Source organism: Erpetoichthys calabaricus, chromosome 8 (genome assembly GCF_900747795.2).
Source record: "Erpetoichthys calabaricus chromosome 8, fErpCal1.3, whole genome shotgun sequence".
Classification (NCBI taxonomy): Eukaryota; Metazoa; Chordata; class Cladistia; order Polypteriformes; family Polypteridae; genus Erpetoichthys; species Erpetoichthys calabaricus.
In genome coordinates, this window is record NC_041401.2 from 67,490,264 (window position 1) to 67,516,241 (window position 25,978).

A 25,978-nucleotide genomic window follows, 5' to 3' on the forward strand; every position below is an offset into this window, starting at 1 on the left:
TTTTCATACACAAGAAGTGCTAAGTAAGGTAAATAATATAAACTCTGCACAGAAAGATGCTGGAACTGTAACTACAATCAGATTCCTGAAACAGAGATACAGAAATGTTATCTCCTGTGCTACCAAACAGCTCAAAACGGGAAAAACTCTTCACCTACTGTAATGTTCTGCTCTGTCAACAGCATGGTGATACAATGGTTAGCATAGCTTATTCCTGGCTCTGAGGACCTGCATTTCTCTCCCAGTCATTGTCTTAGCGGTGTTTGCACATTTTCCTTTGTCTTTTCTATCAGGTATTCTCGTTTCTTGCAAGATCCCCAAATATGTTGATGTTATACAGTATACTGTACACTTTACACTGTTCATTGAACTGGTACGGTTGTGTACAGAGCCGGCCTTAATGCTAGTGGTTCCCCAGTCCCACCCCAACACACCCCACTCACCTTCTCAAGTAAATGTGAAGCATCAGTTTGTCACAAATATGCATGCCAAGTAAATGTAACAATTATATATTATCTCGTTAATGCAGAATTGTTTCACAGCACTGAATGAATAATTTAACATGCTACTAATGATGGGTTTAAAAATACACTCTTTTATTCACATCAGATATTTTTATCTACCTGAACTGTTTCGATTGCCTATCTATCCGCCATGCTTCACTGTACTTACTTTTTATTCTGTTAACTGATAGTTGATAAGTGAAAAGGTATTTGAAACTTTTGGGGAATTCAGTTGGGTTAAGTAATGATTATCTCAAAAACATGGAACATATTTAAATAGCAGACCTCTTTGATTTTTTATTCACAAATTAATACATTTCTGTTTTCATATTACTTTGTTAATGAGTTGACTGTAGAGGTATATAGTAAAAATACATTATTATACTCTATTATAACAGTATAATAGAGACACAACTAATATATATTAAATAGTTAAAAGTTAAAAGAGAACAAGTCACAGGAAAAAAATAATATGCTGTATATAATTTAATATTTAAAAGAGAAGGCAATATTTACATTTGCTTTTATTTGTTTCATGTATCTACAAATCAACCAACAGTAGGAAAGATCACAGAGCAAAGGTTTTTTTTCTTCTTCAATCAATTAGATAGTGTGGCCTTCAGGGGGCTCACCAGGTCCCCAACCCGACACAGACAGACACAGAGACCCAAGTTCAGCACAACACACAGGCTTTTAATTGCCGTGGGAAACTCTTCCCAATCGTTTCCCACACAATATGCACAGTATGAGGACACAGTAAAGCACACAACAATGTTTTTCTCTTCTTCCTCTTCTCTCTGTCTCTGTCTCTTCTTCCATCTCCACTCCTCCTTCAGCAAGCTTTTCCCCTCTTCTTCCCGACTGTTGCTCCTGGAGCAATGGTAGACAGCTCCTTTTAAGTAATCCCTGGAAGTATTTCCAGTGCCCCGAAGGCTTGGCCCAGGATTACTACTGGGTACGGCTGGAGCCCCACAAAAAACAGTCCCCACAGCACCCCATGGTGGCACCCATGGCATCCAACAGTGCAGAATCAAAGGACTCCAATTCCCATGATACCCTGTGGGAAAGTGTGGTGCTGCCACAAGCTTGGGAGGCTGCCATCTAGCAATCTGGGGGACATAATGCCCTGAGCGCACTCTCTCTCCCTGGTCCTTCCAATGTGGAGGCGTCCTGGCCAGGTAAGGGCCCTGGCTGTCCCTCACAACAGATATTCACAGAACAGATGGGTTTTAAGTTGCTGCTTAAAAACATTGAGGGAGTCAGCAGTTTGTAGGCAGTTTGTTCCACCAACTAGGAACTACACAGGAAAAGAGGCTGGACTGAGACTTGATACCATGCACCAGATGCTGTTCACTGGCAGACCTGAGTGGGCAAGGAGGAACACAGCACTTTAACAGGGTCTGCATATGCTCAGGGGCTAACCCATTAGAAACTCTGTAGGCAAGCGTCGGAGATTTAGATTTAGTTAAGTGTAATGAACTTTACACAACCTTGATAATTTAAGTAAACATCACTTTCCTTTCTTTCTCTTATTTTACACAACACTCTTATGTTAACTTTGCTTGTTTTTATCTGAGGAAATTAGAAGGAAGTGGAGGAGGAGAAGGTTAGGAGCATGCACTGATAGCTCATTGCCACACTCTCCACACGACAAGCAAATTAGAAAGATACAAAAAAAGAGCAATCACTCAGTAATAAAAACTAACTAACTAAAATACATTCCCATGCAAACCTCTTCCTTGTAAATGACATTGGCCCAAGTCAGAATAAGGAAGTGCAAGTAAATGTTGAAGGTAACACATTTTGTAATAACAACTACAGCTTATCGAAGGTGAACCCAGCAAGCCATCTGAATAATTGTGCTTTCACTGCAGCTGACCCTGACTTTGGATTCTGTCTTTGCCCCCGTGTCAGAAACACAACAAATTTACCTTGCAGTGACATTCAAGGCAGGTCGGGTGAGGCTGCATGATCCACATCATGTCTCCTCGCTGAATAGAAGTGGATGAGGGTCCGCTTTTTAATATTCAAACAAACAATAAAAAGCCCTCAGTTTAGCTCCTCATTGTTGGGGCACCTCTTGCATGACCCTAAATTCGTCCCTCTGTCCTGTAATGGACAAATGTTCTCTCCAGGCTTCATTGCTGCTTTGCCACTAATGCCACTGGGAAACTCTGGCTTTCTGTGCTTCTATAATTGAAGAAGTAGGTCTAGAAAATGGATGGCTGGCTTATGCTCTTTCCAAGGCTATGCTAAGAAGGTATGTGGTATTATCTAAAAGGTTAATTTCCTTTTAAAATATGCCTTGAAACTAATTAGCATAAATCAGTGGTCTTACAATTTATTTTTGTAGACATGGCTGTTTTTATTTATCAGGTAGGAATCAAAGCAGTTTTGGACTGGATTGCAAGTTCTCATTTTGGACATGGAGGACTGCCAGGCTTATTGAAATGGCCAATGTTTATGGGTCTTGGGATCTGTAATGCTATCTGGTTGGATCCTTTGTTCTGTCCATTATTGTTCGTGGTGCAGGTTGTAATTAGTGTTGTCAAAGGACCGCATTCAAATGTGGCTGACTAATAACTGGGCTGTGAAGGTGAAGTCTGGACAGATTCTCTGTGCTCAGATTTCTGGATCTTTATAGGATTATGCGTTCAAGCTGAATAGTTTATTACCCGGCCATCACCTTAACCTTGCATGAAACCGGGTATTGTTGTCTTTGTTGTCACAATTTTGTTGATAAGTACAGTACAATTGTAAAAGTGATTTAATCCCTTTAGTGCTGAAAATCCAGTTTTGTGTTTCATTTGTCAAGTACATGAACCGTTGCCACTCATGGGCTGTACAGACCTGAGCAGTGAAGGAGGGGTCCATCCCTGCTATTTTTTGATAAGAAGTGCAGTAACTGTGGCTCAGTGGAGTGTCAACAGCCTCTGTTATCTGCTCTTCTGACCACCTTGTCAAGGGCATCACATTTCTGGAGGCAAAGGATTCTTGGCAGAGCCAATGACATTATGTTACCTGTGCCAGAAGATGGCAGGGCCTGGGAAACCTGCAGCTGGAGTGCTTGTGTCAACTCGCACGTCTACAAAACATATAAGCCAATTGCTGCAGTTTTTCATTTGGGTTCAAACCAAACCAATAGGTAATATCAGCATGGTAAAGTGAATAAAAATGAGGGTAGAATGGTCAGGCCGCTAACTGGAATCATAAACAATAAAAAAAATATATATAAAAATAAATGGAAACAAAAACTATCTATGTACTATCTGAATGTTTTTTGGCCATGACAAGGTTTATGGCTGCGTTTGACATTTTGTTCATGTTGTCTTCATTATTACATTTTGCTTCCATAGTATATTTATTAACTGATTGATTTATTTAGGGTGGCAGGGTGGCACAGTGAGTAGCAGTGCTTCCCCATGGATACAGTAGTCTAGGTTTGAATTGAGTACCTGGTTGTCTTCTCCGTGTCTCTTTGGGTTTTATTCTTGGTACTCAATGGGTACAAACACATACAGTGAAAAATGCTGTGACTTTTCATGTACCCTGCTGAAGCCAGAGAATATGTACAGACATTTTATCACTTTAAACCAGGGATCACCAACTCCAGTGGCTACAGGTTTTCATTCTAACCCTTTTCTTAATTAGTGACCTGTTTTGCTGAAAATTAACTTCTTTTGAATTAATTTTAATTGACTTGGTTTTTTAAGATTTGTTCCCCTGAATTTCTTCATCATTCCTCTGAATTGCTTCATTTCTTTCCTTAAATGGCACCCAAACAGAAATGAAATGTGAAATGAGGGAGCCAACAGAAAACCAGTTAAATCAGGGCTTTCAACTCCAACCAGTTGCTTAATTAGGCTCTGATTCTTGTTGCTAATTAAACCAGTTCTTTAATTCCATGGCTTATTGCTGCTCTTGTTGTGTAATAGCGTACATTTCCAAAACTGTTGATTTTTCTCTTTTCTAAGAGCACTGGTAGATCAGCATTCCTGAGACATTCACCTTTCTTTATTTTCAGATATTGTATGATGGACACAGTTTGCTGGTCATGTTTTGGTTCATTTTGTGTCTCACGGTTTGGCTGCTAATTAAGGAAAAACAGTTAAGGGGTCTGAGTCTTCAAGCGCAAGTCAATTAAAATGAATTCAAAAGAAGTTAATTAGGAGCAAAAACAGGTCACTAATTAACAAAAGGGTTAGAATGGAAACCTACAGCCACTGGGGCCCTCCAGGACTGGATCTGGGGACCCCTGCTTTAAACAGAACATACATCTAAAAGAACATATTTTAAGTTGATTTTTTGGTGCAACTAGTAACAAAGGAAAATGTTACGTTTGATAGTCTTTTCATTTTATGGAATACTTCAGTTACACTTTGTAGTAGGTGTAAAGTCATGTTGACACACTATTAATTTCTACCATAATTGTAAAGATCATCCTGTATATCTGATGATTTCTGATTTTAAAATCTGGATATGGCACAACCCCTAGCTAAGACAGTGTGTTGTAGTACTTAAGGCTTTGGACTTCAAACCCAGAGGTTGTGGGTTCAAATCCCACAACTGACACCATGTGTGACCTTTAGCTAGTCACCTGACCTGCCTGTGCTCTAATTGGAAAAACCAAAAAGAAATGTAACCAATTGTATCATAAATGTTGTAAGTCTCGTTGGATAAAGGTGCCAGCCTAAAAAGTAAATGTAGGTGTTCCTATGATGGATGATTTTGTCTCACCGGTCAGTCAGGCCTTCATATCCCAAACAAAAACACCAGAAGAAAAACTCCCTTTACAAAATGTATAGTCATCAAGAACTGACCTACCATTCAAATAGAGGCCTGGTGCCTGGCTTACCATCTCTATTATGTGCCATCTTTTTCAGTGAACACCATTCCAATATATGGCACATTTACATTAGAACTGACACAGATACTTCAGCGAATAATGTTAGCACAAGCAAGCTGATGATTTTCTCAGAATCGCAGAACAAGATGCTTATGTGTTTGAGCCCAATTCCAAGCCACTAACCCAACAATTAGAAGATAAAAAGACCAACACGAAAATATGTTATAATGGGAAAACAGAAGAGTAGTTTGACCCCTCACAAGAAAAGAGTAAGAAAGAATCACATGCCTAACATTACCACTGGAGACATTATTGCTTTAGCCTCAGCCCCTGGGGCGTCTTCAACTAGAATTTGGCTTTTGGTACGCCATCACTCACACTGCTTCTTTCTTCTGTTCTGTTGTTAAAAGAGATGAGATACAGCATCAAAAAAGCAGGACAAGTCCTTCTTTTCATGTTTCATTAAAAAAAAGAATTACTTTATGATGTAGATAACCTGCTCCAGATCACTTCTAATAGATGTGAAATAATGGGTTTTCTTTTGTGTCCAGGTCTAGCGACAGACTGATTTTAATTAGATTTTTCTACGCCAGAGCCCTCAGTTCAGCTCTCTTTGTGCCTGGCCATCCTTTCAACCAATCCCACCAGTCGGTGGTGCAATCAGCAGCAAGAAGAAATGCCAAGCGTCAAGTGTTTTTTTTCTGGGAAGAAAATGTTTGTCTTTGCCAAAATGTCATGCTCTTTCAAAACTAACTACAGCAAATTCAAAAGGCTCTTGACTACCCCAGTTTTTTAAAAAAAAAAGAAAAAAGGAAAAACTATTTGGCAGTCTATCCCAAAATGAGTATTCAGTACGAGGCCACCTACCCAATCCTGAGCTTACTGTGCATTAATTAGCAATCCTGCAGTGTTTTTACAATTGACTTAAACCCCCTGAGCCACTCTCTGGCAATTTTGTATCTGAGGCTAGGTAGCTGTGAATTGCATTATTCCCTAGATTACAATGAAACTGTGCCGTTAATAGGACACTTTATTTCTCAGACAGCTTTCTGAAAGTATTTCCTTCTTATTTCAGTTGAATTGCAATTTTTCTTGTGCTCCCACCCTAAGTTAGGCTTTTCTCCCATATAGGAGTCCATGCTGCTTTATATCCACGGCTGGACTTATCCATGGGCTAAATTGGCTGAAATTAATCAAAATAGAGAGAGGTTAGGAGCACGCAGTGACACAGCACATTGCCGTACCCACCACATGACAAACCAACTCAGGATCTATGCAACACGTGACACCTCAGCACCACACTTGTTCAAATGGAATGGAACACTGTGAGGTTTTTTATGGTGGCTGCCACCAACCCCCAGGTTTTTCCCTGCAGGTTGGAGGGCCTATATCAGGGGTCCTCGATCAATGTCCTGGAGGGCCGCAGTGGCTGCAGGTTTTTGATCCAAACCAATTGCTCAATAAGAAGCACTTTATTGCTCAAGTAACACTTCTGCTTCACTTTAGTCATCTCAATTGTTAAGATTTTGAACCCTCATTGCTTATTTTAGTCTTGAACAGCCGTATTCTTTGTTTTTAATTGTTCCAAATTAGCAATAAGACCCAAATGACAAAAGAGACCAGCATTTCTCCATTTAGCTTGTTACCATTTACACTTGTGTATTTATCATGCACTATTGGGTTTAATTAAATACTTGGAAGGAAAGTGAAGAGAAAAAAGTGAAGGACTGAGAATTACTCATCCATTGTAGCCTTCAAATCATTTGGATGATATCGTTAGAACAGGGAAGATAATCCAGGACATAAGAATGACCTGACATAGCAGAGTTACAGCACTAACAAGCCATGAAATTAAATTATTGGCAAGAATTGCTTTCTAATTAAGCAACCGGGTTAGAACAAAAACCTGCAGCCACTGCGGCACCCCGGGACTGTAACTGAGGACCCCTGGCCTACATGAGGGCTGGATGCAGATTATCGTCATACCCAAGACATATTAAAGAAATATTCCCGTTGCCAGACTTGCCGATCGAGTCCTCTTTAACCTCTTTACTTTTTTCTTGAGACATGTTGTCCACAGCTAGTTGCACACATGTTTGTCCCCCAGGCTTACTCTTCTTCGATTAACAGCAGATAGTGCTGGAGTGCTGGCTGCAGGAATGACATTTGTACCGGCAGGGCAAGCTGAATACCTGCTGCTGGAGTGTAAAGTGTGTAAAGAAGGAAATGATTTATCATGTGCTAATAGAGGAGCACTGGAATCATTCCATTGAAGGGTCCTTTCATCAGATTGGCGGGCCCAGCACTGACTCAGTTGTGGAATGGCCAGTGGTGAGGAGGCAGTTTATTGGCCGAGGTCTCCAGGACTCTGTACAAATCAGAATCCTCATATGTGATACAATCTACTCTTGCATTTTGCTTTGTAGCTTGTACCATTACTATTGTACTATTGTATTGTATTCCTGAGATGTAAAGGAAAGGTTGGCCATCTAGATCTGTGAAGTCGATTACTAGTGTCCTGTTCTGTGTATTGCATTGTATTTTTGACACCCACTGCACACTCAACCTACTTGCCTTTCCCAAGATTTCTTCCATTTTTTTTTTCCTTACGGGGGTTTTTTTGGGAGTTTTGTCTTGCATTCTTAGAGAGTCAAGGCTTGGGGCTAGCAAAAAACATGGCCTATAAAAGCCCATAGCAGCACTCCTTGTGTGATTGTAGGCTATTCAAGAAATAAACTGTTGTTGTCATAATAGTGACAGTTCTTCAGAAATGGCCAGTGTCAGTGATAACTTCTAGTTCCAGTGATAGTAAAGCAAATGCGGGTGATGATTTTTCCTTAAACGATAGACTATGAGGTCATTTGGTATCATAAGAGTATTGGGCAACTTTCAAAGCTGCCATTCAATGGATCTCCAGGGTGCAGGACAGATATATCAGGTAGAGTACAGCATTTCAGTTTGTTCAGAATTATAAATGTGACTGAGCCCAGATGACGTGTACTGAAACTGATCCAGCAGTCTGCACTGAAACTAAAGTACGGGGTGCACGTGTGGCCTGATGTCCACTCTGAGGAGCTGTAATGCTTTCTTTGTACTTCTTATATACAGCATTAAGGTGTAATACAAAAGCCCGAAGCTGAAATGTGCTTATCAACAAAACCTTTGCTTGAAACATTTTATAGTCTGCAGTTTACAAGTGAAAAATATTTTACTTACGTCTTAGGTGTTGGCATTTTTTTGACAACTTACCTTTTGAAAAATAAACACACCAACAGAGAGATTTGCTAGAGTTTATATAATTGAACAGAATGTTGCTGCTCATGAATCACTTATGCTTCAGAAAGCAAAGTAAAAAGTATCTTGTACAATTACTGAGCTGCCATAACTCCACTGAATAATCTGTATGTTTATTGGTAGATTCACAAAAGTGCTTGGAGTCTGAAACTGGTCAAAAACTAAACCTGCTGATGTTGTTTTATTTTTATTTTTATTTTTGCTTTCATTTTTTCCTAGTTTTACCTTTATAACTGAATATACCTGGCTTGTTGAAAATAATTTTGTGCCAGAATAATGTATGCAGATACTTCCCTCCTAGTCTCCTTCTTTCTCTTCTACTCTCTCGCAAAATGCATAGTTAAAGGTTCATACCCGTTTTTGTATTTCACATTTGATATGTCATACTGTCTTTGCTGTTCTTGTGTTGTGCAGTGATGGCTATCAAGTATATTTTTAATCTCTGACATTGCATACTCTGCCTGTCCTTTTTTCCCTCTCAATCTCTGTAGTTTATGATATATCAGAAACAGAAACCTTTATTAATCCCAAGGGAAATTATTTATGGTATAACTGTACACATAGACAAAGGTACAAGTAACACTAGGAGCAAGTATAAAAAATAAGCATGTAAAATAAAAATATACATAGAATATAAATATCAAAATAAAGTACAATAAATCATAATTCACTAAGCGCTACAGGTACATGGTAATGAATACAATAAATACTGTGCATTTGAGTATCTTATAAAATCTCTAGTATACTAGACAGTAATATTATACTGAGCTTGAAGTATCTCACAAAATAATATTGCACATTAAGTGAAAATACTGCGTATTCTGAGAATAAAACGTTATTAATGTGAAAAGAACAAGTTATTCCACCTCAAAGTAGTTGAAACTGTACTGGGATATCCATTAGAGAAAAAGGAAGCAGCTTATAGTGTGTGATTGACTAGAAGAGGAGTTCTAGAGTCTGATGGCTGTGGGGAGGAAACAGTTTCTGTAGTGTTCAGTGGATCACTTTATGCTAGTCAGTCTACTACTGAAAACGCCCCTCTGTCCATCCACAACACTATGAAGCAGGTGATTAGCATTTTCAATAATAGACTGAAGTATAATAATACTTCATTTTCAATAATAGACTGAGAACGTTCTCCAAGCTGCCACACTTTGCAAGCTATCACAGAGCCAGCCTTCTGAATTAGTGTGTTTAGCCTAATAATGTCTACCACTAAAATGTTGCCATCAACACCCCCCCCCACACACACACACACACACACACACTTCCAGCATGCCACAGTGAAAAAAATACCACTGAAAACCACACACTAACAAAACATCCACAGCATAGTGTTGCAGACCCTAAAAGACCTGAGTCTTCATAGGAAATACAGCCTACTTTGACTATTCTTATATATGGGCAATGAGTTCTTGGACCAGTCTAGATTACTGTTCATATACACCCCCAGATACTTGTATTCCTGAATGATCTCCACATCCACATCCCTAATATAATAGGAGAGTAACTGGAGATCGTGATCTTTTTAAATCCACCACCAGTTCTTTAGTTTTACTGGTGTTGACCTGGAGCTGATTCAGCTCACACCAGTCATCAAAACTGTCCACTACCTTCTTATATTCCGTCTCGTCACCATGCCTGATACTTCCCACTATTGCACAGTCAACAGAATTTCTGCAGATGGCAGCCCTCTGTGTTGTGCTGAAAATCTGTAGTGTACAAGGTGAAAAGGAACAGTGAGAGGAGCACAGCACAGTGTAGACACACAGCCCTGTAGCCGCACATACTGTGGCCTTCCAGTCAAATAGTCTATTGTCCAAGAAACTAAGGGAGCATCCACCTGCATTGCCGATAGCTTACTCCCCACTCTGGCAGGCTGGATGGTGTCAAAAGCACATATCACTCATAATCTCAGATGCTGATTTTGAGGTTTCTGTGGCTGTCCGTACACTTATCACATTCTCTCCCACTACTTGCCCTTCTCATGTAGTGTTTACTCAAGCCACGTCTACTCCTTAGCATTAACACCATTTTTTTCAATAGTGCCCTCAACTTTGTCGAGAGGTTTACTTACTTCGGCAGTGACATTCATGTCTCTGATGACTCTTCCTGTGAAGTCAGTAGACAGATTGGGAGAGTATGGGGGGGTCATGAGGTCACTGGAAAGGGGTGTGTGGCCCTCCCAATATCTTTACAAAATGACGAAGGTCCAAGTCTTTAGAGTCCTGGTGCTTCCTGTCTCGCTATATGGTTGTGAGACATGGATGCTATCCAGTGAACTGAGAGGAAGACTGGACTCCTTTGGTACTGTATCTCTTTGGAAAAACCTTGGGTACCATTGGTTTGACTTTGTGTCGAATGAGCGGTTGCTCATGGAGTCCTGAATGCGGCACATTACCTGCATTGTGAGGGAGCCTCAGTTACAACACTACGGCCATGTGGCATGATTCCCTAAGGGTGATCTGGCTCGCAGGATTCTCATTGTTGAGGACCCGAGCGGCTGGATTGGGCCAAGGGGATGCCCATGTAACACTGGGCTGCGGCAGATAGATGGTCATTTCCGGAGGGTTGGACTGGACAGTGTGTCTGCCTGGGGGCTTGCCAACCGGGATCCCAAGCTGTTTCATTGTGTGGTGGGTACGGCAATACACCGTACCAGTGCATTCTTCCCAACCTGAGCTGTTCCCTCAGTACAGCTAAGTATAGTCCCAACAATGGTTCAAACCCAGGGGTCCCCTACCCTTTAAGTCCACCTTGTTTACAGCCCACAGTAAGTAATATATCTCATTAAAAAATCAAAAACAACAAAGCAAAACTGAAAAACAATGGTGGCATCTTACACTTGTAAAGTTAGAAAAAAGCAATAAATAAACTTCCAAAACAGTACTTGTCCCTGCCCTGGCCTCTCTAAGCTGATTCTGTTTCAGAGATAAACTAAACACAGACTTCACAGCATGGCTAAACCCCTTCAGATGTGTCTATCTCTTGAGATAATCCAGTTTCCATATCGATCTCTACAAGTTTGTGATGACACAAATCATGGTTGCTGTCAAAACTGCCACATTTTACAGATCCTAATCTAAGGCTTAGAACTCCTAGGTGAATGATGGTGCCATTGGGCTCAGAAGTAACACCAGTCTTTTTATTCTTCCAACCTGTTAGCCATCATCTCAGAGATTGGAAATACATTTTTCTTGTCCTTTTTTTTTGAAAAAGAAAACTCTGTTGTTAGAGGCATCTTCGTTATGCATTAGCTGTTAGGTGGTGAAGGGGTGAGAGAGATGTGTAGCCAATAAGGGACAGGGGATGATAAGGGGGCCAGAATGATTAGTCTGTGGTGGGCAATTTAGCCAGGATATCGGGAAACACCCTAATCTTTTTGAAAGATGCCCAGGGATCTCTAATGACCACTGAGAGTCAGGACCCTGGGTTTGCATTTCATCCGAAGGACAGCACCATGTTTTACAGCAGTGTCACTGTACTTGGGCATTGGCATCCACACACAGATTACAGGGTAAGCGCCCCCTACTGGCCTCACCAACACCTCTTCAACTTGTCTCCGAAAGGTGCCCTTAAGGAAAGCTCAGAAGGGAAATATGGCTTTTTACAGAAGCTCTTTAAACAAATAAATACATACATAGTTGGATAAGTAAGTAAATAAATAAATAAATATTCACACACACTTTGGTCTGAACACACACCGGAATGACTATAAAGAAAGAAAATTCAAAAGAAAGAAAACTTCTGACTTAGCAGTCACAGTCACAGTGAAGCATTATGCAGACATTTTGCTGTTGGTTTAAAGGAGCCCCACATCTGCTGAAAATTCATTTTCTGAAACTCCTCACTTTTACTGTGTCAAAGAGAGGATGTGCAGCATTGTTCATTATGGCACTCAGTTTTGTTTTAATCCTCTCCTTTGCTACAACCTTCCCAGAGTGTGTCCCATACCTGAGCCTGCTCATTTAGTTAGCTTGTAGATTCGGTGGGCATCTCTTTAAGTGATGTTACCAGGCCACCATACCACGGCATAGAAAATTGCACTGACCATCACAGAGTTATAGAAGATTTGAAGGATGTCCCAACCCACGTTAAAGGAACACAGTCTCCTAAGGAAAATAGAGCCTGCTGTATTCCTTGTTACATAGTTTTTTATAGTTCCTCTGTGTTCCAAGACCAGTCCAAATTGTCATTAATGTGAACCCCCAAGTACCTGTAGGAGTGGATCTCCTCTACCTCCACCTCCTGAATAGTGACCAGACATAGAGGTTCTTTGGTGCCTCGAAAGTTAATATGCAGTTCCTTGGTTTTGCTGATGTTAAGATACAGACAATTCTCTTTGCACCAAGAAACAAAATTCTCCACCTGACTCCTCTACTCTGTCTCATCCCCTTTATCTACACAGTCTGTTCCAACTCTGCTTTAAGACAGACAGGGTTGTTTGAGTAATCAACAGAGGTTGGGACACCTGTGCAAATTGTTTGCTTCAACTTGCAAGGCTTAATTTACTTTAATGGAAAAAGAACATCTGTAGGTTGTAATCTATTAGTTGTAATATTCTGAAATTACCTTTTTTTCAGTTTTTGCCAACCTAAACTTTAAAATATAACCTCTGGCAGTTTATTGCTTACCATTTCACCATTTTAGGTCATTCATTGTATTTCAACTGAGAAAAACTGGAAAAACTGAGGTGTTCTAAAACGTTTGACCAGTAGTGTACATATGTTCTAATTTTAAAATTGAATTCCTATATTAGGCGGCACGGTGGCGCAGTGGGTAGCGCTGCTGCCTCGCAGTTGGGTGATCTGGGGACCTGGGTTCGCTTCCTGGGTCCGCCCTGCGTGGAGTTTGCATGTTCTCCCCATGTCTGCGTGGGTTTCCTCCGGGCGCTACGGTTTCCTCCCACAGTCCAAAGACATGCAGGTTAGGTGGATTGGCGATTCTAAATTGGCCCTAGTGTGTGCTTGGTGTGTGGGTGTGTTTGTGTGTGTCCTGCGGTGGGTTGGCACCCTGCCCAGGATTGGTTCCCTGCCTTGTGCCCTGTGTTGGCTGGGATTGGCTCCAGCAGACCCCCGTGACCCTGTGTTCGGATTCAGCGGGTTGGAAACTGGATGGATGGATGGATTCCTATATTACATTTTGGGTTTTTTTTTGGTGCCCCTTAAAGGCATGGTAGCTTAGTAAGAGCACAGGAATAGATGTCTTTTAGGCTAATAATAATGTCAAGTTTTTCCTATCGTAGTTGGTGCAAATCATTTTTGTAGGCTTTCTTGCCCAGTGAGTCTGTAGGCTCGGAGTGTGAGGTGGGCAGGTATCTATCACTCATTTTCAGCACAACCAATCATATGTGGTGATGGGGGTGTCATAAAAGATCTAATTAACTGTGAAAATTCCTTATCACTCATGATTGGTTCTGTTGAAAATAGTTGCCAGATAACCTGCCCGCATTCCTGTGGTTAGGTGCCTGAAGGGATATCCTTCCCACTCTCCTACAGGTGTAGACGCCTGCATTTTTTAAAATCTCATAGTCATACTTAAAGCTAAATCAAATGTTAAATGATGCATTCTTAGATTACTAAAAATGCATATTGTGCAAGTGAAAGTTAGGTCATCAGTGCCACCTCTTAGATCCAGCATCTGTGTGGGATTTGTATGTTCTCCCCGTGTTTGTTTGTATTTTCTCCAGGTGCTCTGGTTTACCTCCCACACCCCAAAGATGTGCTTCTCAGATTAATTGGTGATTCTAAATTGACCCCCGTGGGCTTGTGCTTGAGTTGGTCCTACTGTGCAGGGTTGGTTCCTGCTTTAAGCGCATTTCAGAATGTTACGTTAATCCTCTGTACTGAAGATTCCACTTTTTGAGCTTGATTATTCCAATTCAGCATTTTAGGAAGACAGAGCTTATCCCAGCAATCTTGGGTGCAGTTCAACGACTGACAAAGGACAGGGTGCCAGTCTATCGCAGAGCAGATTGGCACACATGCAACAATTTAGACTTAACTATTATTCTGTTGTGCACTTGCTTGGTTAGTGGGTGGAAAAATGTAGGAAAAGCCTGCCATTTCTGGATTTTAACCCAGGTCCCTGAAGCGTAAAAGTGTTAACCACTGTCTTTTTCAGTAAGCATACTCAAAAAGTGTGTTTTTGAATACTTTTATCTGTTTATTTAAGATCAAATTGTTTGAATTTGTGAGGGCCTCTTTTAGCAATAAGCTTTCAAAGCTTTATGCTTTGCTACTTTATTGCAGTGATGACGTGATGGTCATATCAGAGCTGCTCTCACTTGCACCATTTGCTGCCCAGCCAGTGAAGGCCATTCTCATCTTGCCATGTGTTGTGTGTGTGTGTGTGTGTACGTGTGTGTGTGTGTGTGCGTGTGTGTGCGTGTGTGTCTGCAGTGTTGCAGTGATGACTCAGATGTCCGCAGATACACCACCTGAGCCTATGAAATGCAGGCTGTATATCTGCATGAAGTACGCTACAATCAAAAAAGAAGTCTGGCTTAGCCGGCCTGCCTTATCAGCCGAGATGATAAATGACTCTCACTGCTTTAAATCACCTAACTAAAAAGCTAATTTGGTTTCATTCTTGTGGCATCATCATTGCTGGACTGACTTCACATGCATACTCTGAAGGATTTCAGGACAAATTTTCAAAGCCACTCCTCAGTCAGTTACCTGGAGCTCACTGTTCTTTGATGTCTTCCTTAGTCTTGATCCTGACAAAAAGTTATGTTTGCTGGATCTTTTAATGACAAAAGGAAGCCTTTAATAAGATTAATTGCATAGTTCGCATTTTATTTTTATCCGCAGATTACTTTGAAATAATGGTTTGGATTAGTCACTGGTTTCAAAGATTTGGGGTGTTTCGCAATGAAAGGTGTTGTGCAGAATAAATATTAAAATTAATTGATTTGTAATGCTACAAGGCAGTTCTTTGCTGTAGAAATTGTGGATTCATGCCATCCTGCCGGTGACCTTCCTAAGAGGGGCATTTTAGGGATGCTGCTTAAGCTGACAGCATGTCTGGGAATAAATAGGTTGCCCAAAGGTACAGAAGACACTGGAGGATGTCATTTACAAGACTATCTGCTCCGCGATAAGTTAATAATATATTGGCTTTTTTTTGTGCTTTGGAACCTCTTACAAAAATGTTCATTGTGACAGGTCATTGATGAGCCCCCTTAATCCATGTATAGATTGTGCTTTATCAAATAAAGATGAACTAACCCATCATGTGGTCACACTTTAAATGAATTGTTTGCTTTTGTTGATTATCTTATCTTTACTGTATGATGAAGTGATTTTTTCATCTCTGAAAATTAAAATCATTCACGATATGCACACTTTTTATTTCTAAGTATAGTGTTTTTATGCAGCCAATGAATATTCATTTGTGGTTTAATTATACTGTTGGTGTCACGTTCAGGTCAGATTCCTAACAGAGCTACAAAAACAGCTTTCAGAAAATGGATGGAAAGATGGATGATCCAGTCATTTCAGGATTATTTCCTTTATCATTTTAATGAAATTAGCCAATGTACCGTACTTGTGCTGTTTTTATAACGTGCTCAGCCGCAGAACTACGGAAAACCAGCACAGCCCTTCTGCAATCTATTTAATAATATCAATTACTGGAGAGCTGTGTTTTTGAGTGGATATATGAGGGTCAAAGATGGGTTTTTGTTTTTCATTCATATTGTTTTGTTTGAGCTATGGATTTGATTTTTATGAACACAATACACTTTATTAATGTTGTGTCAATCAATTCTAAAAGAAACAACTTGGAACTAACATAATCAGCTGTAGGATGGTGGCAGTGTAGCCCAGTGACTGAACACTGCAAACCACAAGATGGCCAGTTAAGTTATTATGCCTTTACTTAAGACATGTCATTTTAGAAATGTGGAACTTTGTACTGTTGTTGTCTGTAAGCTGCTTTGGATAAGGATCATCCAAATAAATAAATGTAATGTAAGTTTACACCCGTTCACATAATTACATTTTCATTTAAAAATGCAGATATTAGTCTCCATTTTCGCCTTTCATCCAGACTACCCCAGCATTTCCAAACCCCTGTGACATTGGGAACTGACCAGAGATAGCAGAAGAAAGGGCGAGGTGCCAGCCTGGCAACCCCATATAATTAAAGAGAAAAAAAAAACCCTTGAATTATAGGGGTTTCAGCAGCCAGAAGGTGTAGCACTTTAGCAGGAGCTCTATCACCGTCCAACATGAACTGGGAACTGCCTGTTTATTATGGCATACCAGGTGGAAGGGCAGGAGCTTTCTCCGGGCACTGTGGATGGACATAGTGCTGTCCTTGCACATCTTCCCAGAACTGCAATGGAGATAGAAGAAATGTGTTAGCACCAGGTCCCTGTCTCGTCTCAAGGTGGTATTATTTACCTTCTTAGATCCTGAGGGGTGGTCTCCATGCATGCAAATGTGACACCCCAAAAACAGAGACTTTTGAAAATGCTGTGCAGAGCCATATACTTAGGAAAACACAACCTCAACATTGTGGTTTGGATGAGCGAAAACGCAGACTCTGTTCTGATTGGTTTGTGCTTATTATGTAACCCTTTCCTGGTTGGGTCCTACTCATTACAACATCTCATTCCCTGATTGGTCACCCTTCATGGTAGAAACTATATTTCAACATTGAGGACACAGAAGAGTTGCTTTCCATTGCGTTGGTTGTGTTTCTTATCTGTATGCATTGAAATTGTGTTTTGTACAGTTTGAATGGTACATACATGTGCAAAAGGCAAATAATTTACCAGTCCGTATAGTTTTGTGATAAATCCCTTGACCAGTGGCATTACTGTTCCTGCAAGGATTTTTCTGCCAATGCACACATGCCCAGTTTAGACAAATGTCAATGTCATATGTGTTTTTTTAGTGGGGATACAAATACTTCAGTAAACAGTATGAAAATGCTAGTATAGACAGATTGTTTTTAAACAAAAATGTAGTAGTGTGGATGTAGCCTAAGAAATGCCCACATGCTGAGAATTTCTCTTTCAGCCTTTTGTGCTTGATTTCTAATTCTGTACATTTCCTTCCTCGATATTTATCAACTCTACCTGCCAAAAACTTTCATCGAAGTGACACATCCAGGACCAGCATTTTGGAAATGAGAAAAAAGAAGGCATCCATACTGTCTACCTTGTCAAAAACCTCAGGAAATGCAGCGTCTCAAAGCTGCGTCAAGATAGCAATTCTCCAAGAAAACGCAAGACCTTGGGATCAATTAAAGGAGACTCAAATTTTGAGGTTACGGTTATTTATTTCCTGCAAATGGCCATCGTTAAGAATACAATACAAGTAATTTGCTCTTTCAGAAGGGCGGCCTGTGCTGCATTTGAGGAGGACTTTTAGTTGCTATTTCATTTCTCGCTGAAAGGTCGGTTGGCTTGTGGTAGGGATTAGGTAGATAATGTTAATTAATGTTTCAGAGTAATGCTGACTCCAAATGTCGGCAGCTGAAGGGCTTTTTTACACATAAACTACAGTATCAGAATCTGCCAATGGACAAAAAGTCACTGCTATGCCCAAGCTATACCCACGTTGTCAGAGGGGACCGTTTATTTTTGTGCCTGTTTAAGCTTTTAAATAAAATCCTGCATGAACTTTTCTTTTTCATTTAATGCTTAGACATTGTAAGTGCCAAATGGGATGGACGGGTATCCCAGCAGGGAGTCGGGAAGATCCCTTATCCAGACGGGAGGCCCCTACTGAACAGAAAGGCATCCCGGCCGAGAGTGGGAAGGATTTTGCACCCGGACAAGACAATGGACAGACATCCCGACCAAGAGAGAAGGCAGTTCCTTACTTGGGAGGGAAGCCTCAGGCAAATGGACAAGTGTCCAGACTCGACATAGTTGTAGCACCTTCCCTGGATGGCATAGAAGAGGAAGACATGTAAGGACTGTCTCTGAGGGATGTTTATTCCCCCTGGTTGCTAGATGACAGCAGCCCTCAATATCTGCACCCATTCAGGAACCAGCAGGGAATGCCAGAAGTTGTATTCTGGCAGCACAGCCTGTTGGGGTCCATGGGTGCCGCAAGAGGGCACAGCGGGGAGATATTTCTGGGACTTCCATGTGATCCGGAAGTAATTCAAATGGGCAACAGCCCTCAATAAAAGGGACCACACTCCCTTGTTCAGGCAAGTCGGAGCTGGGAGAAAGACGAGTAACACTTGATAGGAAGATGGCAGTACGGTGGAGAGAGGAGAGGTGATTTGGAGGCGGGATAACAGTGTTTTGTGCTTCATTTGTGAGGTATTGCATATTAAATCGCTCTTTATTTGAACCTGGGACTGTCTTGTGTGTTTGTGTTTGGGGCTCTCTGTTGTACCCCCTTGCCTTCAAAACATAAACAAATCAAGGAGTTCTCCATTAGATCTTAAGAGCTTCATTAAACTAATCGTCATTTTCCGAGCATGAATCAGGTAATATGATGTCTATGCTTCATAGGAGTCTGTCATCATTTTGGGTCCTCAAAGGTCACCACTGTTCACTAGCATTATTAGGGGCTTGGCCTCTGAGGTCGGGACCCACGTGTAATCAACACAATGGGATAAAAGGACGGCTTTGGGTGCAAATCCTTGTCCAATTTGTGGATACCAAAGTATTCAAAGTTAATCTTTGTGCTCTTTTGGTTTTGCCCCTCTTGTTATCTCTATCACAACTGTTGTGTCTTGTATTCGGCTTCGGTTTTGTTTCACTTTTTTTATTTATTACACACATCTCTCATTTTTTTCTCTAACGTTTATCTGCCAGTTCGCTGACAGTGTCCAAGTCCAAGTGTCATTTTTTCAGATGTTTATGGATAGTTTAGTGTTGGGACTATGAAATGACATGCCTGTAAAAAACTGATGTTTGGTTCAAGTGAACTGCATTTAAATGTAGCATTACTGTATCCATGTGTGTGAGAACAATCACAATGCTTCTGAAGGGTGCACTTGTGTGTGTACCATGCATTCAGCATAATACAACATCCCCAAAATGAAGCAAAATGTAGCAATACAAGCAAAAAGAAAAGTGAGTAAAAAAACTGACGAAAAAAGGCCGAGAAGAATTTGAAATGCTGATAAATGAACTTCACTTTATATGGTCCGTTTTTAATGAAGAGCAAACAACATCCTAGTTGCCTTCAGAAGTACAGATACATTGCTTAACTGGAGCACTTGCAGGTTAAGCGATTTGTTCAGGGACTTACAAAGAGGTGAGGTGGGGATTGAACAAGTGCTTTTAGGGTTTTAAAGTTCAACATCTCGACTACTATGCAGCCATATCTGCTATAAAAAAACACATGCATGCTTTAGAAGCATTAGTTGCAGTGTATTAGGCATTTAAAAGAGAATTTCTGGGAAAGAGTCACAGTAGGTTAAAACTGTGTTTTGTGTTAAGAGAGCTCTCCATGAAGGGTAGAGTAGGTCCATCTATCCATCAGTGCTCTACACCTGTCATTGAACCTTTGCACCGACTGCAATAAGCTACCAGTCCTCTGCGGAGCACACCCACACTCACTGGCAGCAGGCCATTGTAGATTTGATAATCTTTTTATCAGTGTGTGTTTTTGGTCTGCGTTTCCAAAGAAAACCATTCATGGGCACTGAGAGAGCATGTAAACACACAACGTGCTATAAATACTGTATATGTTCTAGGGGTCCGAGCACTGTGAATCAGCCTCAAATTCTAAACAGGATGGAAAGAGGACTGTTACAAACCATTGGTAAAGCACATCTAATATCTATCTCTAATCATGCCACATTGTAAATGATAGCTGTTTTTGTGAAATAAAGGGATTAGGCAGTGGGCAATGGGAAATATTCAGTAGTTGGCAGCTGGTATCACATCAAAGAGAGATTTTAGATTAGCTTGATCTTTAAAAAGAAATTTGTCTCCTGAAGGCCGTATTTGCAGCATCCTTAAACAGCATAATATCTGTCATTTACCTTAATGATTTGAAGCGTGATTAATCCTTATACATCAGAACACGACGTTTTAAACACTAGTAAACAACACTAGTAAAAATGCATACATTGTTAATTTTAGACATATGGATGCTTGTGCTTATAGCCACCAAGAGTTTGGTTTGGTGTTAAGTACTGTTTTATAAAAACATCTGGCGGCACAGTGGCGCAGTGGGTAGCGCTGCTGCCTCGCAGTTGGGAGACTTGGGGACCTGGGTTCGCTTCCCGGGTCTCTCCCTGCGTGGAGTTTACATGTTCTCCCCGTGTCTGCGTGGGACCGGGCGCTCCGGTTTCCTCCCACAGTCTAAAGACATGTAGGTTAGGTGGATTGGCGATTCTAAATTGGCCCTAGTGTGTGCTTGGTGTGTGGGTGTGTTTGTGTGTGTCCTGCGGTGGGTTGGCACCCTGCTCGGGATTGGTTCCAGCAGACCCCCGTGACCCTGTGTTCGGATTCAGCGGGTTGGAAAATGGATGGATGCAAAAACATCCACCATTTCTCCTCCGTATCAAAAAAATGAAGTCCACTCTTCATTCAACACCATACACAGCAATGAAATTGCGCCACCCAGCCGAAATTATGTGCAAGAGTGACCAACAAAAAATAAGCAATAATGAAAATGGACAAGAATAAACAACTGAGAATCCTCAGTACTTACTTACTGTACTTACTTACATACAAACACCCTACACAACATAACCCTCCACATAAACTTAGCAGACAATAACGGAAGTTAATATTGCACAGGTAAGTTATATATTGCACTGTGTTAACAGACTAGCACTGTAATAACAGACTATTGAAGATAGGGGGCATCACTGAACCCCAAACCCTGAACACAACTGACATGAACACAGTCATGGGTTCAAATATTAAGATTTTATTTTGTCCAAGTTATTTACAGAGCACTGTATATACATTACAGTTAATCCTTCATTTTTCTTCCCTTCCTTCTTACTCCTCTTCCTCCACACAAGTGTTGCCCACTGCCTCCCATCTCCTTTTAAGCCAGACTCTGGGAGTATGTCCATTGTTTGGGCAAATTCTGGAGGAGGTACTTCGGGGTCAGGTGGACATTTCATAAAGTAGAGATGGTCGATCACTGCAGCCTTTCCTGGCAGTGTCCACGGTACTGTGATTCACAGCCTGCAACACATGGATGCTGTCCTCTGACATATTGGGGGAGTATTATACTCCAATCAGGCTAACTCCCCTAATCCCTTCATTATTCTGGCCTCACTTCCAGGCAAGTTATCAATTCCCAGCCTTGGTGAAGATGCCAGTCCATTGTTTCATCTTCACTTCCTGGCAAGGGGACCACCCTTCTTCCTGTATGGGTTGCCAGACACTCTCATATGGCACTTCAACAGGCCAATCATTATTTAAGAATCTAATGGCTTGTGGGATAAAACTTTTGTTATATCTGCCAATTCTACATCATATACTTTGGTACCGCTTGCCAGAGGGCAGAAGGGCAAATGGTCCATTGTGAGGGTGGGTGTTGTCTCTAATAATGTTGGTGGCCCTGTTTATGCAGTGTTTGCTGTAGAGTTCCTCAATGGGGTAGAGACGTCCCAATGATCTTCTCAGCTGTTCTCACCACTCTCTGCAGGGAAGTCCAGTCTGAGCCATTATAGCCCCGATACTAGACAGAGATACAGGTGGTCAATACACACTCTGTGCTGCCTCAGTAGAAAGAGGTGAGAGTGGAAGGGCAGTGGTTAGCTCTCCTCATGTGCCTCTGGAAGTGCAATTGCTTCTGTCCTTTAATGACTAGGGGAGCGGTGTGCTGCATCCAGGAGTGATCATTAGTTACCTTCACTCCCAAGACCGTTGTACTCCTGACTGACTCCACAGATGAGCCATTGATAGAGAGGAGAAGGTGGGTAGCATGGTTCTTCATGAAGTCAGCAGTGATTTCCTTTGTTTTGTCAACATTCAGGGTCAGGTTACTGCTCTTACATCAGTCCACCAGTTGTTTAACTTCCACTCTATAAGCTGTGCCGTTATCACCACAGATGAGGCCTATCACTGTTATGTCAGCCGCGAAATTTATGATGTGATTGGTGCTGTACTTGGCACAACAGTCATAGGTCATTTCAGTGAAGAGTAGAGGACTCAAGGCACAGCCTTAGGGGGGCACCAGTGTTCAGAAGAATGGTATTCAATGTAGTGTTTCCAACTTAAACTGTCTGGGGTTAGGGTTAGGGGTAGGGTCTGTCAGGAAATCTAATATCCACTTGCAGAGGGATGTTTCTGGGCCCAGGAGGACAGGTTTGTCTAGCAGATGTTGAAGGATGATTGTTTTGAATGCAGAGCCTAAGAATAGCATGTGTCTTTACCCCCCAGATGTGCCAATCATAGGTGGATACACTGACTATGGTGTCATTTTTTGGTGCAGTTAGGACAGAAAGCAAACTGGAGGGAATTCAGTGTGGGGGAGAGTTTGAATATTATGTGGGTCCTGACCAGTCTTTCAAAGTACTTCACCTTAATGGAAGTGTGTGCTATGAGGCATTTGTCCTTGAGGTATGCCACAGTTGACTTCTATGGTAACGGTACGATAGAGGTAACTTTGAAGCATGATGAAACAACAGGTTGGTTTAGAGTGATGTTAAAAATGTCTGCAGGCTAGTTGATCAACACTTCGCAACTTCAGGTATAGTGAAGCAGATCTACTAACATTAATTTAATATCTTTGCAGCTTCAGTACCAAGATAGAAACCAACCCAAACAGGATGCCAGTTCATTACAATGCACATAGAAGCTCTCTGTAGTAAGCCAGGGGTCATGCATACTAGTCATCTATTAACATAACATACCAGATAAATGAGAGCTAACAAGAGAATTCAAAGAAAATATATGGGGACAAAGAGAGAACATCCAAATGCCAAATAATTGTTACTGGTCACGCAATATAATCCAAGTCCATGAAATTTGAGTTGCCAAGCTAACCACTGCTCTACTGAAGTGACCAGACCATAACTGAAACATTATTCTAAAAGTTCATTGATTTCTATGTAGACTGTAAGTAATTAATATTTTCTGTTTGATTTTGTATCAAATTATGAAGCTATGAAACAGAATTTTGAAACTGAGAATGTTTATATATTGAACCCCATTGGATATAAGAAGAAGAAAAAAAACAAGCATAGGGAAGTTTGAGTGGCATTTCCATTTTTTGTCATCATACAGCCGACATAGGGCTAGAGGGCTGTATGTCAACCAGCTGATTCAGAACTCATGTATCTCTGGCAGGCCATTGTCATTTATAGGCCTTTGGCTACAGACAGGGATTATCCACTTTGTTATGCCTGGTAGTAAAAATATTCCAAAGCTCCTCGATGACCTTTGTTCCTCTCCGTGGATATGCTGGCTGCATCCTACAAGAGACAAGTGTAGGGTAAACCTTTGTAGAAGTGCAGAAACTTTCTGGCCTTGGTGCTTCATGTTGGTAGATGAAGAGCAAGGTTCCCATGGCCAATGTCCCTATAGTGACAACTGCAGCTTCAGACATATGCTTTGTTTGCTGTCCAGAAAGATGTAGTTTCTTGGATGAGAAGTTGTGCCACCCAGTGTCTCCCTATGTGTCACAACTAATATACTGAGAATCTCTGCTGCTTGTCCTGAAATATACAGCACCAGCACCCCAGTCCTTTCCAACTGCTTTTCTGTTAGTTAATAAAAACAACATATATTATTGTTCTAAGGTTTCATGAGGTACAAAAAAGACATTTTAATACAGCTTAATATTTAATAAAATAACAGTCTGTCAGCTTTAGCTTTTAGGATACCACTAGAATGATTTCACTCTAAGGTCAGGACAGGTTGGGGAGCATGCACTGGTACAACGCGTTACCACACCCACCACACAATGAAACAGCTTGGGGTTCTGGTTGGCAACACTCTAGACAGACACACGGTTCAGGCCCACACCCCAGAAACGACATTCTATCTGCCGCAGCCAGGTGTTACGTTGGTGTCCCCTTGGCCTGGTCCAACCGCTCAGGTCCTCAACAATGAGGATCCTGTGAGCTGGATCACCCTAGTGGAATCGCCACATGGCCGTAATGTTGTAACTGACACTCCCGTACAATGTAGATAATGCTCATTCGACACAAAGTCAAACCAGTGGTACCCAAGGATTGTCCAAAGAGAGACAATACCAAATGTCTTCATCTCAGATCACTGAATAATGTCCATGTCTGGCAACCATATAGCAAGACAGGAAGAACCAGGTTTCTAAAGACTTGGACCTTTGTCCTTTTGCAGAGATATCAGGAGTGCCACACACCCCTTTCCAGTGACCTCATGACCCCCCATGCTGTCATGAATGTCGCTGTTGAGGTTAATAAACCTCTCGACGAGGTTGACATTCTCTCCGCAGAAAGACACACTGAGAGATATGCACTGATACAGACTGATATACACACTGATATAGACACACTACATCACTCTAAGAGTTAACATTAAGAGAACATCACAATATAGAGAAATGCATATTTCTTTAGGTAAGGAGAAAGTGATCAAACCATAGACTTATGACTCCATGCACCTTATGATGCCTTACAAAAATAATATTGTTTATAAAATCACAGACGATTCACATTGTAGTGGGTGACACTGTTGCACCATAGTACTCCAGGTTGTAGTCCACCCATTTTCTATAGACATGTGATCAGGTTGATTGGTAGTTCTAAATTTGACTGATGTGTTCATGAGGCACTCTGCCCCCTTAAAAATAAAAGTGCCAGGTTCCATATGGGAACCATTTTTGGTTCCCAAAAGACTACGTGAATGATCTAGAAAGAACTTTTATTTATTTAGATCTCTAACAAACTCCATACAGTAAACAACATGAATAGATGGTAACAGATTTGTGAAACACCAATGACTCCTGATTTTAAAAGGAGTCTTACTGCCTACAATAACACAGGCTAAGTCCAGGTTTTCATGATCTGTTAGTGTCCTGCTAGGTAGCCTACCAAACATTAGAGATTTCAGCTTTTTCTACATATTAGGGAGTTTTTCAAAACATGAAGAAGAAATTTCATATGCAAAGAACTCTTCCTAGAATGAAATGGTGATTTGTAGATAGATAGATAGATAGATAGATAGATAGATAGATAGATAGATAGATAGATAGATAGATAGATAGATAGATAGATAGATAGATAGATAGATAGATAGATAGATAGATACTTTATTAATCCCAAGGGGAAATTCACAAAGCAATAGGAACCACACAAACCAGTAAAGAACCAGAAATGCCCTTACAGAACCAGTATTTTAAGAGTGTGGTTTGGTCTCACTCCATCAGGATAGACTGTTCCACCATAGTGGAAAAAG

The 25,978-nt window shown here is 41.0% G+C and overlaps 1 protein-coding gene and 1 long non-coding RNA gene across 7 annotated transcripts in view; both read left to right on the forward strand.

Moving 5' to 3' along the window:
• The window catches only part of rap1gap2a (RAP1 GTPase activating protein 2a), a 451,901-nt gene that overhangs the window by 310,007 nt on the left and 115,916 nt on the right, over positions 1-25,978 (forward strand). The window lies entirely within an intron of this gene.
• LOC127528974 (uncharacterized) lies at positions 5,679-6,556 on the forward strand. The gene is made up of 2 exons (XR_007935664.1): positions 5,679-5,751; positions 6,425-6,556. It is a non-coding gene; the product is annotated as an uncharacterized LOC127528974 (long non-coding RNA).